Source organism: Camarhynchus parvulus, chromosome 2 (genome assembly GCF_901933205.1).
Source record: "Camarhynchus parvulus chromosome 2, STF_HiC, whole genome shotgun sequence".
NCBI classification, from domain to species: Eukaryota; Metazoa; Chordata; class Aves; order Passeriformes; family Thraupidae; genus Camarhynchus; species Camarhynchus parvulus.
Window position 1 is genome coordinate 9,296,011 of NC_044572.1, and position 13,525 is coordinate 9,309,535.

The 13,525-nt window shown below is 38.7% G+C and overlaps 1 protein-coding gene across 2 annotated transcripts in view; it reads right to left on the reverse strand.

Annotated features, from left to right (window-relative positions):
* The window catches only part of PTPRN2 (protein tyrosine phosphatase receptor type N2), a 636,599-nt gene that overhangs the window by 72,135 nt on the left and 550,939 nt on the right, over positions 1 to 13,525 (reverse strand). The window lies entirely within an intron of this gene.

The window sequence follows — 13,525 nt, forward strand, 5'->3', positions numbered from 1 at the left end:
AATGTAAAAGCACAAGTATGTAAAAACTAGCTGGAAAACAGAAAAAAAATATACAAATCAAGTCCTTTGACTCTTTGTGATAAATATTGACACCAAACACCATTCTCACAGAAAACTGCTATTTTCTTCTTACACATTAAATCAATTTTTCTAATGATCCATTCTCACTTCATTTTTTACTAATATTTTAACACCATATCACAATCCAAGACATATTTGTGATTCATTTATACGTCTGTTGTGTGTCTGAAATGAAAACTTTAAAAATATATTACTGCACACTAATTACCTGGCTGGAAACACAAAACCCAAATTCCTTGGCTTCGTCTCACAGCCCTGCAAACTCAATTAAGGATCTAAATTTGGGTTCCCTGTTGGATACTGTATTTCCAAATTTAAATTTTAATGAATTACAGTCTGTGTTTCTTTTCAGAGCACTTGTATAGTCATCTTCCTTTACTATATATACAAAAATTACCAAGAGATAAATAAAGAATTCTGAAAACATCATGTTTAAAAATAATCCTCTCTTCAAACGTGGTCAAGTTCTACAGAGATAATGAGACCAGTAAAACCCAGGCAACCATGACCACGTATATCCAAGTGATACAGAACATGATGTGATTTATAGATAGTCTGGAAAAATATCACTGTGTTAAACACTGGCCATCTTGAGGGCAGACAGGAAAATATTTATTTTACAGATATAATATCCCTGCTAAAGCAAAGGGATAAGTACTTACTTACTGCTACTCTTAAACTTGTGAATAAAAGTCAAAAAGGGCTTCTCCAGGAAAAAATAATAACTCATAAAGGAAAGCCCCTCTGCTTTTCTGGGACTTTTTCTGGGTGGTGGGGCAAGGTAAGTATCAAACCTAGAGTTTGTACCAAAACACACCCAGAGGTTGTAGAAAATTGAGAATATGCAATATGAAATCCAAGAAGTCTTGCAATTCATGCTACACCCACAGCCTAGAGGCAGGCTATGCCCATAAGCACAAGTGACCATCAGGTTACCTGGGAGAAAAAGCACGAAAAGAACAGACTGGATAATCAGCCTTTTCCTTAGAAATCTCCTGTAACAGAGACCAGACACTTCAAACTCCACAAACATCTTCAATGACCACATCCTTGCACTAAGGACCATTTTGGAACCATGGAAATTCCATGTTTGCACACAGAGAAGCAACACAATTAAGGAGCTGCCGGTCCCACAGATGCAGAGCAAGCTCAGTACAATAGTAAAAACAAAGAGCTTGACTAGAGAAGACAACTCAGAAAGCAGGTTGAATGAAAAACTGATTTTTTAATGGTTGGACTTGATATTGGAGGTCTCTTCCAACCTAAATGATTTGATGACAGTAGGAAATGAAGAAACTCTTTTTTCACAGAAGCCCTTTCAGGACTTAAAAGATATGACTGTGGGAGAAGACGCTTCTGCCCTACCCCTTCCATGTCACACTCACAGCCATGTTGAAACAACATGCAGTAGGAGAATAAGCAATGCTGGCTGTGAGCAAGATGCAGCTGGCATCTGCCCAGCTCCCAAATCTGGAGGAAGTGTCCCATTTTTCAGGTAACCTTTTATCTATGCACCATGGGATTTCCAATTGATGCTGGCCTAGCTCAGTAATTCTCAAATATTTTTCTCATGAAAGCATTCAAAAGGGATTGTGAAGTGATGGTAGAAAAGCTTTAGAAGTGCATAAGCTGAAGACATCCTGCCTACTCCTGGGACTCTTGGGTTTCTATGGAAGCCAGTAAAGAATAACACTAAAGAAGTTTGAGGAACACTGGTCTAATCCACAGATGAAAACATTTGAAGTGACAGAGGGCAAAATAAGAACAAGGGAAAAACAATGTGAAAGAGAACAGAAGAAGAAGCCAAGAACATACTCTAGAGGTCAACAAAGAAGCGAAATGATGAAAGAAGACACTATACTGCAAAGGAAGAAAGTCAGAAAAACAAAAACCAGAACACAGCTAAATGCTATGGGAAGAAGCAAATTTTGGTCATAATAATAGGTCTCAACATTTCTTTGCATGCTGTTTCTTCTCCTTGGAACCTTTCCCTTCAACTGCTGAACAAGGAGAATACATTGAGGGGGTGACAGCAGTAGTTTTGAGTAGACAGTAAAAGTACAGCTGACTGTTAAACAGAAAGAAAAAGAACCTAAAATTTTGTGCATGTGCATGATTGCTAAGGATTTAGCAGATTTGGCTTGAAGAAATCAATTCAGAAGAGACTCAAAAATGTGTGGAAGGCATCCTTTTCCATCATAGAGTTATTCACTATAGACTGCACATCCTCAGTTTGGTTTTCACAAGCTTTTTCAATATGTATTTAATATCTTTCAGTCAGCTCTCCAAATATGGGATATTTTGCTCTTAGATAATAAGGTGAAAACTAAACTGGTAGAATGAAATCAGACAAACCCGAGTCCAGAATTCCTTTATACTTTCATATCTTAAAAAAGAGTAATGAGTGACACAAAAGGACAAAAATATTATCCTTCAATACAATCCTTTTTCTGTTAAAGCCAGTAGGATGAGTTGTGAGAGCTCAGCACAGGGACACCAGGGAATGGGGGTCTACTCCTGGCTCTGTTTCCAACCTTAAGGTTTGTCTTGGTCAAGATGCTTCCCTGTCAGTGCCTGAGTTTCCTGGACTAAAACAACAGGATAATGATAGCAACCTTTAACAAGAGCTTTGAAACTACTAATCAGAAGTACCATATAAACAATGGCTTATTATTATTTTGGTTATTAAAGTGAGTTGAAAGGATCCTCGTGGCTTTAATCAACATTTTTTTCATCAGGCCCCAGAATCCTACCTGAAGGAAAAAGTTTCTCAAAATTCAGTTATGAGGACACACATATGCTAAGTCAAAGACTGGTGGATACCCTCAGATACCACAGAGTTTTCCTGATACTTGAACTTCTTGGTTCTTGAACTTCAAATGAAACAAAAGCCATTTATGGACTTCAGAAGAAGCAGTGTATTAGGCACCATTAGTACATTTCCTACAGCAACTAGGCACTATCATGATGTTTTCAATCAAAATGGTCCAATGCAAACAAAGACACCAAAAGGTGAAAGGGGGCAATGAAAAATGAAGAAAGCACTTTTCTGAGGCAGGCATTACACACACACACACGCCTGAGAAGCAGCAGGACACCCCTCTGCTGTGAGCCACCACTGCCCCGGGCATCTTAGCTTGCTGTGGTTAATAAACCCAACCCTTCCAGGTGCCTTCCTCAGCAGCAGAAAAAGCAGTAGATAAATAGCTGTATCAGAAATACTCCTGCATTTAGAAAAGCTTTGGGTTTGGATTCTGCATTAGCTTCATCCTTGAAAAATTCAATTTTTTAAGTCTACCACAGCCTACCACACTGGCATGGTGGCTGTCTCTTAATGCCACAGTCTACAGGGTTTGTTATGATTCTTACAGGTTAAGAAGCACCCTTGATGCCTTTGGCCTAACACATAATTATAATACATACAAAACATGATTTTATGATGAAAGTGCTTCTCTGGGTATCATTACTGCATGGTATTTACCAGCTGCTACTTTTAAGCTAAAGCTCCTCTGGAATTGTCTGATGAATGAAGTGAATGCCCACTTTAGGACATGTCCTGCTGCAACAGTACTCCCTCTGCAAGACTGCTCCCAGGAACACTGGATAAAAGGTTAGTTCTGCAACCTGCAGTTTTTGGGGTGAGCCCAGTGAAGTTCCACGTGCTCCACAAAGAGGTTAAAGCTTGGAGTAATCTCATGGTACAGCAGGTACATGAGGGTTTGGTGTGTTGATGGTACTTCTACACACAGTCCATCTACTCATGCAAATAATGTCTTAAAGCATTTGAATGATCTCTATCTATTCTACTGGTAAAATTTGTCACTGGCAAAGACATGTGACATCTTTTCCATTAGCTTTTCTCTGTAATGTGACACAGGCAGATTAAAAGGGTTCTTTAACATACATCTCCTCCAGTACTGATGTGGCTGAGACCACTGCAAATTAAATTTTATAAATTATCACTGCTGTGCTTTTCACCATTTATGTCACTATATATTCACAATTTCCTCATCCCAAGGAGCACAAACAGCCTTGTCAGCTTCACTCATACACTGCTGTAAGAGACAAAAATTGCAAATATTGCAAGGAAAAGTTTTAAAATTTAAAATGCTAACAGTTTTCCATTAATACAGAAAAGTTGTAGATATTGTATGTCTGCTCCCAAATATTTAGCTATACCTACAGAGGATACTATTGCTGTTCATGGTATTTGTATACAAGCACCCATGTGGGTATGAAGCACCCACCACTGAAGAGTCATCTCAAGGCACATGATACTAAAACCAATATACAAACCCTAAAAATATACCAGTATTTAAAGGTATAAGAAGGCCTAAATAAACATGAAGTAACACTGTGTCATAAATTTAACACCAAGATCTAGGGCCTGATTCTGCCTGGGCTCCCACCCGCTAATCACTTGTCTGCAGACACAGCCGTGGGTGCAATTTCAGCTCTCAGATTTTCCTGCTGTAGCTTTTCTCCCCTTGTTATCTCAGCAGACATCTTCACTTTGGTGAGATGGATATTGAGCTACCATCCTGCTACACATTCTAGGAATATGCACACAGCAAGCAGCTCGGCATCAGCTCACACATGAACAGCCTTAGCTCCCATAAAATATTCATTCATTTAAAAAATATTTGCACCCTGATGTCAAACTTAGACAAATTCATACTGAGCCTCAGAAAATAGCTGTTTTAATGGTAAATGATGTTCCAGAAACCTCTTTCAGGCTAAACACTCTCGTCAAAATTATTTTAATAAGAAAGATTAACAATTTCAACATTAGCTGCTAATCCCCTTTCATTTGAAACTGTGCTGATAAAATTCTTTGCTTGTCATTCAAATAGTAAGTAATAATTATAGATTTGGGGCCTCCATCTCTTGCTTCATTAATAGTAAATTGCATGGAAGTCTGAAGCATAAAGTCAGCTTTGATACATCTCAAAATGCAATTTCCATAGCTTTCCTTAGCTATGTACAATTAATTACAGAGTTAATAAGGGGAATATGTTAATGAAAGGGAAATTATTCACTCAGACCACCTGGTCTTATCAAATTTCTTTAATGTGTTTCCTTCTTTCTGCGAATTTGCATGACAGCAAGAACACAAATCAGGGTGTGCATTGCTAGTCCTTTAGTATTTTTATTTGCAACCAGCTAAAGTCCACTTAAATTAAATACAGAAAGAATGAAAGAAGTAGTCAGTAGTAAATAACTGACTGCATTTGTTTTCTCAAGTTCAGTACCTTTATAATTTTAAAATAAAATTGCTTAAACAGTTTTATAATTACCAGACTCTCTTCAATGCTGAAGTACAAATATAATGCATCCAAAAAGGAGACATTGTCATCTTTTATTTTCCTTAAAGAAATGTGCTGCATGTGCACATATTTAATAAAAGATGCACAGAAATGTGCTTCAATTCACTGCAGTCTGACAGCTACTAGAGCTTAGTTGCTATGTGCAGTGGAGTTTTTGGATGTTCATGGGAATATTTTAGTTGCTACAAACAGCCCAGTCAGAAGGTGGCAAACCTTCACATAAATCATCTTAAAAATAACACAGTTGAGATACATAGTCAGAGAAATAGTTTTTAAAGATGAGTCAAATCCAGAAACCAACCATCCTCAACAAACCTCGATGGATTTACTACTGAGCAGACAGAGGACAAAAACATTTGAGGACCTGGACATCAACCTTCATAATCATTCCAAGAAGAAAAAGGCCAGAGAATAATTCCTAGAGCAATGGCAGGTTGTGTTTGGAGGAGGTGATGCTTGTGGGCAGTTTATCACCCCTCCCTCCTATTCTTAGTTCAATGCAAAGGTCCAACATACAGCCAGCAACAAGAGGCAGCTCATAATTCTCCCTTGCTATGAATAGGGTTTTCTTGGCCAGCTTGGCAACCTAAAGCAGCATTAGCTCATGAGTTTAGGAGAAGAGGATAAGGGAGACATGACAGCATTGAGGGAGAGCTGCCAACTAAAAAAAAAAAGTAAGATATTACTCTGGTCCGAAACAAAAGGACAGTTACATAAAGGAGATAAACTCAGTAAAATTATTCTTTTATAAAGACATACTGGGGTAATATGTAATATTTGAGGGTGGAAGACTTTACCTGGTTTTGACCACAAAGTAAACTAGTCCTCTTTTAGTGAACAGCAAATACTATGTCATCCACTTCCAAGCAAACTTCACAGATTATTTGAATGTTTATCTCCTTATTTAAAAATGTTTCCACAGCTGCGTCGTGGGTGCATATGCAAAATTTGATCATCACAGGAGCATTTTGTCTGTGTCCTACACATCAAATTTTCCAAATACCACCCAAATTCTGTTACCTTACCCAGAAAACACTGCCAAATTATGGTCTAATCCCAGAAGGAGTTGCAGAAAGCAAAGTACAAGTTTTTTTAATCTTGCCCTGAAGAACTTTGTTGAATCAGACTTTGTTGAATAGATGGAGGGATTGAACTGTCTTCATCACAAATAACCAGGCCATGTTCAATAACTTTTGCTGGCATGGCCCACACAAAGAGAGAGAGCTCTCCAAAATATCAATGGGAGGTCTGGGCATCCTAAGCTGCAACTGGCACAGCAGTGCAAAAACACAGTGCCAATATTATATCTCTTTGGAAGTTATCATGAAGCAAGTCCCACTTCCACCCTGAACTCTTACACATTTTGAGGAGCTCTGAAGCTGTAGTCCCATTTACCACATGTCATTTGAGCTTAGCAGTGTGCCATGTCTAGCAACCCATGTGAGTAATTTCTTTACCCCACAGTGAGTCAAAACTCACCACCTGCTCATATCTGAACTCTGCCACCAGCTCAGAAATACTCTGTAACATACATTATCATCTTGGATCTCCTGCCTGAGAAGTCTTCCTGAATTGCCCTCTTTCTAGTATCCTTCTAAACAGGCATTTCCACCTGCTAAATCCAAAATATGATTAACTGCTGTATCTGCTACAATGAGTTATCAAGGATTTAATGCATGATGTGAGCGTGCACAATAGGAAAAATACAGCAAGAGCACTTCATCACTGAGGATGCATTTGGAGGCAAAAGACAAGATCTCCCGGATAAATATTCATCTCCAGGAGACCCCACAGTTCATGAGACTCTCAGAAGCAGCTGAGTATCCAGTAACATTCCTTGTCTTCGACCTGAAGTATCAAAACTCAGATAATTTTCATTAAATCCCTATCTATTGCTACTTGCTACAGCTGATACTTGTCGTGCCTTGACATTACCTGTGGTCCTCTAGAAATGAAGAAAGCTGGGTGAAACAGAAAAAAGTCCAGATAGCCACCAAGATTTGTTTCAGTCAAGAAAATGATCCTTTCTTTTTACTTGCATAACCTAGTTTTGTGTCACATATTTCTCCCAATGTAACACTTTTAAAATCAGTAATCTAGAATATTAAGAGAAATGTTTTCTTCATCTTTCTACTAAAAGCCTTAGGGAATGATGTAAGTTGGATAAAAGTGTTCAACCAAAGCAGCTTAAACAAAGCTGGAATAAACACTTTACAGTCAAATGACAGAGTAAGATGTAGTTACAGAAACTTGGTGAGTTATTTCTAATCATGAATACATTAGGGGAAAACAACTGGCATGGAAGAATTTAGGGAAAAAAGGTTCTGAAATCAATTTCATATCATGTTCAAGAAGAATGTTTTTCTTAATTTAATACTGACTCTGCAACTGTCATTATTTCCTAAGGCCCATTCAACAAAATTAATATAGAAAATGGGGAGCAACTTATTATGAAACAAATAAAATAGAAGAATCAAAGGGTAATGTGTTCATGAATATTTTTTCTGAGTTTTATTGATATAATCTATGTAGTACATACATCCATTTATTAGATTTATGGCTCTATTAGTAGAGCTGTTTCCATATGCCACAAGATTTTTTTCACTCTTCTTTGCAGCTTTTCTTTGCTCCTGTATCTCAAGTCCCAGCTTTAAACAAACACAGGCAAATGTTTCAAAACAACTTAAACATTTAGAGAGGGGAAAAAAAAGATGTAAAATGAAGGGATAAACACTACATCAGCAGAAGATCTTTCAGGAGGCAGCCAGCTCTGCTTGTCCCTAAGAGCATGACAACTCAGGGAGAGATGGGTGAAGATTTTCCCATCCACAGTGTTTATCTCTTTTTGGGGTATTGGCTATCCTGTCACAGAGTAACATAATTTATAACAGCCCTTTCCCTTGTGACTCCTCCTGCCCAACTGCTCATGATGAAATGGCCTTTAGGGCCAAAGCTTTCTTGGGACTTAATTTTGTGAGACTTCTACAACTATTTATACTGGCACAGCTGAAAGATAAGTTGGGATTTAGATCCACTTAGCACATGTGTAAGGAGTTCATGCTTTTAGCTTAACTTTGCCACTGACTTTTTTCCCTTTCCATGTGAGGGAGGATTTTTTTTTTCTTCATTTTCTCAGCGGCAAGCTTTTTTTAAACCGGGTATTTATATTCTTGAGATGCATGAAGAGGTATTAATGCTGATAGAAGGGGATGGTGGGAAAAAGAAAAAATAATTAGATTCCATTTAATAATCAAACAAATGATTGTGACAAAGACCTCGTTTTCCATACCTGCACTCCTTACCTTTGTCCCTGCCAGCATTAATCACCTCTGCAGCATCTGTGTCCCCAGGCAGTGCACTGTATGCTGCTTCACTCAGGAGATGCTCAGTGTGTATATGGATTAAGGTCAAGGTGGAAAGTACACCTGCTTCTAGCTCAGTGCTATTTGTGCTTACATGCTGGAGCTTCTCTCTTCATCTAGAGAAGTGTGTTTAGATGCCTTTTGCTCCCAATTTTATTGCAGCTTTAGGGATAAAATGAAGGAATTTCTGCAAGATGTAGTACAGGATCTAGCAAATACCATTTCTTGTTGCAATGTGTCTTCAGTCACTCAGTTCTACACTTTTCCATATTCAATTAAAAAGAATCTATAGCTGCTACCCCGTAGAGCTTATCTAAAAAAGAATTCACTTCAAGAAATGAGAGTGAGGGGGAAATTCCTAAGAAACCATCAAAAAGTTACTATTCAGAGAGTACAGGATACCAATATCATCAAAAACCCCCAGGTTCAATCTTGGAAACTATTCTCTCCCTGTTACCCTTCCCAGTCCTACAGCAATCCTGCCAGTGATTTAGCATCAAAACTGAGGGGATGCAAAATTCAGCACCTGGGGTTTGCCCATTTAGCAGCACCAGGCCCCCACCCCATGTCCCCAGGTAAGGTTGTGTCACCTTCTCGGACACAACCTGTCCCAGGACTTTTCAGAAAGTTCTCATATGAGGCCATCCTTCACTTCTCTGTGGTGAATGTCCTCCTGGCTTTACAGGCATACCACCAAAGACAAGGGGATTAAGCAGACATATCTCTTAGATAAAAGGCCATAGATTTCAGGCTCTAGTTCATCTGTTCCCATCACCTCACTCAGCCCAAGCATGAAACTTTCTTCTCCTTCTGAAAAGTACAGCATCACAAACAATCACATATTATTATTACTTTCAATACATAAAGCAGTTTCATACCCTCAGGGAGAGGACGCCTAAGACTTCAGCTTGCCAAAAATACTGAAGAAGACCTTTTGTAAATTGACACTTTCTGAAATTCTAATTTATGTATAATGCTCCAAATTTTGCACATCTGTCTTTACAAGGAAAAAACCTGCAAAACACAGAAAATCCTGCAAAACACAGTCACTTCTGCTTCTGCAAATACCCTCTCTTATATGGTATTCAGATAACAATCTTATAATGTTATCACCAAAAGCATACATGCTCTTCTTGCAGTACTCTTCTTCATTTAAAACCTCATAAAAGATTGTAATTGTTTTAACCAAAAAAAGCATGGTAGTACATGAAGCAGGTGTAGGATCCAATCCACCTTGGTGCTGAACTTGTGCTACAGCACAGACAAAAGAGACTCCTTCATGTAAGCTGCAAACATCAACATCCCCTAATTCTCAGGAGACCTTCAGAGCCACCTACTCACTTCATCAAGGGGGAATTTATGGACTCAAGTCAACAACAACACTTCATTACATGCCTAAAATATAGGAGCCCAAGTTAGGGAGACTAAATCTCTCCTGGTCACTTTTAAACCCCCTCTGGTTTTCTTGTTGGACTGCAAAAGGAATTGTTGCCCTTTATTGGAACTTCTCTTGTCAGCTGCAATATAGATATACACATGAGAATAAAGTGGGTGGAAATTTCAGTTCCTATTCTTTCCCTGGTTGTGACTTTCTGAATGATGCTTTCTTGCAAAACCAGTGGTGACCAAAAGGAGGGCACACATCCTGAGATGCTGCTCATGCTGAAACCAGCCAGTCAGTGTCACAACCATGACTGCATTAACCATGCTCCTCTAATTACACTTCCCAAAGTGCTTGGATTTTTTAGAAAGACAGAATCAAAATGTGCCATATGCGCCACCCTCCTGTTAGAAATGTGATGAAAAAGACAGTGAAAAGGAAAAAAAACCTGAATGTTGTTATCACTGTCCTTCTGGGCCTCCTGAGCCCTCTCTGCTTCCTCCTGCCAACAGCTCAAACAACCTCACGCTGCTGGCAGCAGTGCAGAGGCATTGCCTGGCTGCACAGGGAAGTGGCAGAAATGCAGGATTTTTCCCCTTGAAGGCTTGGTTTCAGTCTAAGTGAGGAGACTGCCCCACAGCCACAGGGCTTTGAAGATTCCTGGCTTCTGCACACCTTGAGCACTATAAACAATGGGCTAACAAGTGGAAAGTCCTCCAAGAAAACAGTACCTGTGGCCAACACAAGCTCCAACAAAGCCTAAGCTGAGATGACTTAGATATGACTGCAGGTATGACTGATAGCATTTTCCAGCAAATTCAACAGCTTTATAGAAGTGTTTCTGACCAATGCTACCTCTGAATAAGATTACACGGAGTCATTCAGCAGTCATACACTTCCAAGCTATTTTCATTAAAGTTTTATTCTGTTTATGAATCAAAAGAAATTATTTCCTGCTGCCACTTTACACAGTAATCCATTGTTTTATTTTCTCTAGGGAGATCCTGGTACCTATGAGCAATAAGAACTGAGAAGCCTTAGCTCAGCTAACTACCCCTTCACTGCACATTGTGGAGCTCAAAAACACATTTGCAGACTTATAAGTGCATTTACCCTGCAAAGCAGAGGGTATTTGCCATTCTTACTAGGCCCCTTGCTAATATTTGTCATGGCTTTTTTGGGCACTGAGATATTTTTCAAAGAAAATATCTAAAAAATTTAAAAGGAAGAGGATTGTGGCAGAGGGAAATTAGAAGAACTGACAAATGTCTTTTATTGAATGGTATAAAAGTTGCAAACTGTCTCCTCACTCTCCTCCACTTGTATCTGCAAGGCAAAGGAAGGAAGTGTTCACCTCTGGTGAGCTGCTTCTCTTGCTGAGGTCCAACAAGCCACAGCATCCCCAGAAGGAGAGAAATTCAGGTAAATAAGGCATTACAGAGCTGTGCATTTATTTTTGAGCAGAACATAAACTGGGTCAGCTCTCTGGTTTCATTGTGACCCACAGTGACACGAAACATGAGCATTTCTGATCAAGCCCAATCATCTGCTTCTGTGCTGTAGCTGAGGGATGCTGATCCTTCCATGTAAACCTAACCCAGCTTTGCCTTCAGCAAATCTTGTATTTATGGTTTAACTGCTTCCTTAAGTAAACATCCCACTGCCTGCCTGACCCTCCTATTAGGCTTGCCCTGATAGCAAAGCTAAATGCATATTTTGATGCTAACACATATTTTCTCCCTAATTGTATCATTTGAGTCCATTAAGAACAATTTTTCCCCATCCTGTATGTCACAGCACATAGGCAGACTCCCCTGAATCACTGATTTTTGTTTGTTCATGTTAGACTTAACAAATTAACTGGTTTTACTCTTTCTGTGTGTCTTGCACTCTTAAAACCCTACAGCATTTCTTTACCCTTCTTTGAACCCTCACCATCTAAGATATAACATCTGCTGTTAGATAGTTAACACATGTATGAGTTTATCCAGGGTTAGACAGGATTGACTGAATTACGGACGCTGAACACCATAATAGTGATCTTGACCAATCTGACTGATTTTTAAAGTTTATTTACTGCCATATGAAGACAATTCCTTCTTGCAATTTTGCAGAAATTTGCAGAGCCAGAATAAGTGGTACCCCTAAGCAACTTTATCTCCTTTAAGCATGATTTTGAGATGATTTTTTATGTTTCCCAATAATATCACTGAAAACGATTTTGCTCAATTTGAAGTCGTTGAAACTGTTTGCAAATGTTAAATGAATATTTCCATCTACATAGGAAATCTTGCTCTAATTTCCATACAAATATATTGCCTAGATCCTTTTTAACCTTTTTTTGCCTCAAAATTTGTATTTATTTTGAGATTGGGCAACTGGAAATGTTTGGGGTTCCCAATCCTCCCCCCACCCCGGCCCCGCCAGCTCCCAAGTATTTTACTTAACTATGAAAGGAAATCAAGTGACATTTAATTATGATTTGGCAATAGTGGAACAGTCAAAACTGTAACAAATGGTTTTCTGTCATGGGAACAACCCTTTCAAACTGCACTTGTCTACCGGATATTAACATAATAATTAATTAATTACTTTTGGAGGGGGATGGCAGGATTTACCCAGGATCATAAACTCTGAGGAAGTATCTGGTTTAAAATCCTACCCTGCTTTTGCTCAGTTTTATAGCTGACTTGATCAAGGCTGAAGAAGGTCAGTAACTTGACTGAGGTCAAATTTGGTTTTTGGGTTTTGCCTGCCTTTATTCCTTTCACCATTACGAGAGGTTGGCTTGTAAGAACTTGGACAATACCTCAGAAGATAGTACCTTCAAATGTAAGTCCAGAAAAAGGAAGAAGTTTAAAAATTATGACCCAAAAGTATGGCATGATGGAGAGAAGTTTCCAAAAACATGGCAAACTATCAACTGGAAAGGATGCTTACTTTAGGTAAAACCAGAAGTCAAATATACAAGCAAAGTAACACAACTTTTGGTCAAATTCTTCACTATCACCTAACTTCTACTCAGCTAATGTCAATGCACTCTAGAGAGACAGTAAATATTTAAAGAAACATGAAAAAAAGGCACAAAAACTGGAGGATTACTCTACAGCTTTCCCAGCAGGACAGAAACAAGCTCCACCAGTCCCAACCACTGGCTCTGACTCTTACACACAAAAAACTCTTAATGTGTCCATCTTCTACACTGATACTGGTCTCAAGCTGTGCTTGGAAGTAACCCAAGATTTCTAACATACAGTCCATCAATAGAATATATTTGGATCATTTCAAACATGAGAAATCCAGCTTGGAAGAAATTTATCCACAAAACAAAAAAATCCAGGCAAGGCTCAAAATTCAGATCTCTTTTCTAAGGG